This window comes from Sceloporus occidentalis, unplaced genomic scaffold (assembly GCF_023333645.1).
Source record: "Sceloporus occidentalis isolate IW3139 unplaced genomic scaffold, rSceOcc1.0.p SCAF_22, whole genome shotgun sequence".
Lineage (NCBI taxonomy): Eukaryota > Metazoa > Chordata > Lepidosauria > Squamata > Phrynosomatidae > Sceloporus > Sceloporus occidentalis.
The window spans coordinates 10,317,658-10,323,657 of record NW_028317002.1 but is presented as its reverse complement, the minus strand read 5'-3'; the positions used below and the strand labels follow the sequence as shown (position 1 = coordinate 10,323,657).

At 36.9% G+C, this 6,000-nt stretch overlaps 1 pseudogene; it reads right to left on the bottom strand.

The window, feature by feature from the left end:
* Positions 1-3,711: 3,711 nt before the first annotated feature.
* LOC149301002 (uncharacterized) overlaps positions 3,712-6,000 on the bottom strand; it is a 92,142-nt pseudogene continuing 89,853 nt past the window's right edge.

The window sequence follows — 6,000 nt, the reverse complement described above, 5'->3', positions numbered from 1 at the left end:
TACATCATTCTATCCCAACCAAAATAAACACAAAAACGTTCACCCCCCCCCCTCCCCATAATTAAACAATATGTCCCTAGAGTGCAGCGCATGAAAACAGTGTTTTCTTGATTTTGTTTCTTGGTAGTTAATTTTCATCCAAGGTAAATTATCCACTTGAACAGTCACTGGTTATATCATGCCATACTTCCTTGGTAAAGGGACTTCTGTTTTTATGAGGTTCATGATGTTCCCCAATTGTTCGTAAGTGGCCATGAGTTTTAACAAATCTATCCATAGTCTCTTTGTTCGTTGTGGCTTTGAAATAATGCCAATAAAAATATCAACAAATACTTTAATGGGGAATAAACCTCAATTATGCCCATGGCTCATTATTATCTGAATAAATGTCCTCTTTTTAGCTATAACTATAAACATTTAAGAGTTTCTTTCTATGCCATGCTTAAGTCCCAATATTGATCAGTATTAATTTTGCAGTTTTAAAACCAATAGCTGGTTGTAGATATTTTTTACTTCTCCTTAAAAATGCAGAAAGCACATTGAAAATATAAACATGAATAAAAACCTTAAATATCATATTAAATAAATAAATTAAATAAAAAATCAAACATCCTTTAAAAAGTGAATATATAGCTCCATATAAACACAATCTTTTTGGTATATTTTTCCATTTTTGTTACAGAGACCTATATCCTTCTTCGTAATCATAAGAAAATAATAGTTTTTAAAGTGATTTTCCGGGCATTATATAATATTAAAATTGTTGCATTTGGAAATAGTATTCACGTATTATAACATTTACCGTAATGAGGATCTCTTTAGCTGTTTCTGCAAATTCTAATTAATCTATGTGAAAGGGGATACCGTGCGATCAAGAAATAAATATATCACTTAAATAAATGCATTCCACATTTACACTTTTCCTACAAAAAATGCAAAGCTCTATAGCAAACTGGGCTGAATTTACAGTATAAAGGCCCATGCTGTCGATGAGTAAAAAATTTCAGGTTGAATATGTTCTTTGTAAAAGCTCAGTACATTAAAACCGAACAAGGCTCTTGTGCAGATGCTTTCTGAATGTGTTTACATATTTCAATGCGAGCATTTATTTTATAATCAGCTCTAAATGAATTAGAATTAAGTTGCTAATATAACCAGTTTGACATTTAATATTATTAGTAACTGCAAAAAAACTTGAACTGTCTAATTTTACCTGTTTTCCAAAAATAGCTTTAGAAAAGCTAATGGACTGCTGCAAGAGGACCCTGTGAAGATGCAGAAAAATCTAAAATCAGAAGTGGCTTTTCAACATTTGAAAATGTACCTGATTTGCTTTGTTCATAATGGCAAAAAAAAAGTACATACTTGTTTTGTAGTGCTGATCGCACAGTTAACGTAAGGCATATGGGTAAATGACATATTTACCTTGCTGAGACAATGTATAATCATCTCTGGGCAGCACCGTTCTGATGCCCATTGAAACAATTTAAGTGGAGTTTGAAAACACTGTTTGGTTAGTAGGATGTTACCCCATGAAGTTGGATTGAATAGTACTATAGCAGGAGCGTCCAACATGCGGCTCGAGGTGCGGCCCGCGTGAGATCGGCAGCCAGGATCACAAGAGCCCTGCTGCTTACTTGTGGGAGGGTCTATTCTCTGCTCCAGTACTGCCTCCTCTGTGGGGAGAACGAGGGAGGCCGCACCCCCTGCTGAAGTCTGTGAGCGGCAAGGTAAGGGGGTGGGGAAGGTTGTGTGAATGAGTATGCCTGATTGAGGGAATGAATCTGTGAATGAATGAATTTGTGTGTGTGTGATAGCATCGATGTGTAAGTGCTGGAACCTAGGCATGATGGGACTATGATTGCTCTTAACAATCACACTTCTATCATGCCAAGTCAGCCAGTACATGCTGCCAGCAGTATGGGGTCTGCACTTACAGCCACCCTGTACCAGCACGTATTGGCTGACTTGGGATGATAGGAGTGTGATTGCTAACAGCTAACAGCAATCTGCTAACAGCAATCACAGTCCCATCATGCCTAGGTTCCAGCATTTACTGGTTGCCTGGGTATAAAAAGAGTGTGTTTGTTGTTAGCAATCACACTCCTATCATGCCAAGTCAACCAGTACATGCTTAAACCTGGCTAGCAGCCCCCCCTGGTGTATTGATGCTGCCAGCAGTATGGGGTCTGCACTTACAGCCACCCTGTACCAGCATGTACTGGCTGACTTAGGATGATAGGAGTGTGATTGATAACAGCAATCTGCTAACAGCAATCACAGTCCCATCATGCCTAGGTTCCAGCATTCACTGGTTGCCTGGGTATAAAAAGAGTGTGTTTGCTGTTAGCAATCACACTCCTATCATGCCAAGTCATATTGTTGTGTTACTTTTAATAAAGGCGTGGTTACACACTAAAATTGGACAAAAAATACAATGCCCAGCCAACCAGTACATGCTGGAATCTGGGAATGCCTGAGATTGCTGTTAACAATCATAATATATATTTTTTGGTACAATTTTGGTGTGTAACTTACTTTTATTAAAAGTGTGTGGGGGGTCACTTTCAGTTTCGGCTAAGTGAACCCTGGATTTTAGGTTTTGGTCCAGAATTTTCATTTTAGTGCATCCCTAAAATAAATAGAACTATTTTACAGAATCCTAAATTTGTAGGCCCATAAATCCCAGAAATCAGTGAGAGGAAAAGTAAAGGTTTTGTGTCATTTACTTTATTTTAATCTGCATATTTTATTAAAAGCCATAGTTTCTCTCAGTGAAAAATGAGTGCGGCCCTCGCACGTATACAATTCTGATGAAGTGGCCCACTGCAGAAAAAACTTGGACACCCCTGTACTATAGCACACTCTTATGTTTGAAAACAGAACTGGATAGTTTCTGGGAGACCAATTATCTGCAATTTTCCTCTGTTAGTCTGTGGTCAAGGGACAGAGGTTGGAGATGTAGCTTTATGACAGAAGAATTGACACAATCTCTGCATCCAATAATCCCCATATGCCAAAAGCAAAAGTCCAACAGGACTAAACGTTACTTTATCCTTACTTTAATCCAGAAATGTTAATCAAATTCTCAGTCATTTTACTAAAGTGTACTGGTGGTGGTGTTTTGTAGGTTATTAATCTATTGTGTTTATTGTTATCTGCTCAGACTATATCAGTATAAGCATTTCTAATGCAATCAGGAAGCATTTACTTCATCAGGTTAGAAAGATATTTTCATGAATGTTTGGTCTCACCAAAAATAAATATATATAAATAAATAAATACATACATAAATATGCCAAAGTGGCTTTACTGCCACACTTAAGATCTTACTGTTTAAATATTGATTACATGTCTTAGGAAAATACAGTCTTTGAGAGTTTCTGACATCATAAAATATGCTTCTTCCTCCTAGCTGCATGGGATGAATAGACTACAACTTCTGTGCTTTGGCCAGGTGTGGGTTCAAAGATTTGAAGATCAGAAGAGTCGAAATCTTACACTTAAGTTGTTTGTTTAACCGTTCCTAACGGATGTGAATACCCTTCCACTGATGTGATACCATGGTTACTAATCTTTGTGAATCTTCAAATTATGTACATGTAGCAAGTTATCTCAAATTTCAACCCCCAGATATCTGTTGAACTAAAACACGATCTACTTAAGGAAGCAAATACGATTAGTGAGAGGGTTGAATTGATGCTCATAGGCTTAGAATCCAGCGCTCTCTGAACTGCTCCTGTAGCTAGGGCTTCTACTGTGACTGGGTGAGCGGCTCCGAGTCCGACTACGACTGTAGCTGCTGTAACTGTCGTAGCTCCGACTTCGACTACGACTGTGAGAGTAGCTGCTTAAGGAGCTGGAAGAAGATGGACTTGGTCGATAATAAGGAATTGGGCGTTTTCGGGCACTGAAAAGGAGAAAAAATAAACAAGTTATAGTTCACAAAATATCAATTATTGTTATTCTAAGTTTTTGGTTAAGTGGTTACTGTGAAGACAGAGAGTTGTTAGTTCTGTTCAAGAATAATAATATTTATATAAACTGGCTAAAATTTTGCAAATATTATTCTAATACAAAGTTTTCAAAGGTGAAATGTATATATTTTGGGCAAGTTTAAGATCTGTAGAAAGCATAAGTGTTATACATGTTGTCACAAAAAGTAACAAGTATAACAATGCTGATTTTTGTGAGCTTTGTCCTTGAAAATTAGCCTTAAGATGGTTCAGGGCCCAGAGATAATATAAAATGTGCAGTTCCCCTTTGCCCCTGCAGCAAGCCCTCTTTGGTAAAATACTGAAATCACAATATTTCAGCAAAATCTTTCAGTTACTAACCCTTGCTTAGGTTATTAGGAAAATGATTTACCAATAAATCTACACAGCTCACAGGGCTTCAGTGTTTTCACACGGTAGGTTCCTTTTCAAATGTTTGTTGTTTTATGGTGGTGTGGGATACCTAGGTGAATAAAGCCCAATCTTTTGCCCTACCCTGGGTTATTTACTTCTTATGCCAGTCTCCTACTCAATGGTATACTATAAAACAGTATCATTGCACAACTGTAAAATTTAGTAAAGTGCATTTTAATATAGATTTTGTGTTGGCCGCTAGTGTGATTTACAGTTTATTTTTGCCAAATGTGCACACAGTATCCAAATCCAACAAAGACGCTGAAAATCAAGAAGCAGGTGGTTAGTAAATTGGATTGAAAAGCGTGAATTAGAGTTCTTATCCCAAGAATAAAATAATTCCACTCCATTTCCATTTTCTTGAGCTTCGTTTTTGGGGTTTTTTTGTTACAAATTAGGAAACAGTTTTTATTTTTGCTTAAGAGGTGTGACTTCTCATGGTTGGTACTAAAAATCCAGGTTATTCTATATATTTCACATAACTTGCTTACTTGTGATATAGACAAAACAAATATGAACAAGAAGATTCATATCACTGTTTCTTTGTACTTTTTGTGTGGTAAAGGAATAATTTTCCAAATGAAGTCCACCTATTAAGTTTTTAAAGGACGCAAAAAGTGTAAATTTTCTAGGAGTGCCACCTTGTCAGAGTTCTACTGGCGGGCACTAAATAAATTTGCTAAAGACCAATGGTAACTCTATAATATAACATGCCAATGGAGTGCATCAGCTTTTTGGGAGAAGAATCTAAAGTTTGGTTAGAGCTGCGCAACACAAATATGACAGGTAATACTAAACAATGTTATCAATTTCCCATTTTAGAAGTGATTATATAGAAGCAGTCGCCCTGTGAATTGTTAGTGACTTTAAGAGAACAGATTTCCCGATAAACACCTCATGTCTAAAGAGACAATGAACCTTCAGAAAAGGAAGCGGTGGGAGTAACATGGTTACCATGACAACTTGCTGTAATGCACTTCACTTCAAGATGATCTCCACAAGGAACCTTGAGATGGAATAGAATATCACAAATTGATATCATAAACAAAGAGTTCTCAGTAAAATGTGTGTATTATCTGGGAAATAAAATCACAAATCTAACGTATGCAAAGAAAATCCAATATTGCAGTTCAAGGCCTTTACGACGATAGGGAAGAAACACCTGAACAAAAATTATGACCGCCCCCTACAGGGGGTTACTTTTTAATTGAAATATATATTTTTTAAAGTTTGTTCAGTTATTTTTTTCCTTACTGAATTTTGAGAGTTGACATTCAACATATGTGTTTGCGCATGGTAAGTTCAAGGTTGCACGCAGTTTTATTAGTGAATATATGAGTTGCTTTCTGAGGCCATGCAACTGAAGTCAAGTTAGCACCTTCTTGGTGAATAGATGTATAGATGTAATATGCTCAAAATGGATATGGTAACAAATCTGAAGACTGAGGAGCATGGGTCAAAGTAGGCACAGCAACTGCAAAGACTTGGTAGTAACAGATCTTGCAGCTCCACTACAAAACTTGCACTCTAGACTTGCCTGGACTACTCTATGGATAATCTGGCTCGGTATCTGATACTTTCTTGGAACACA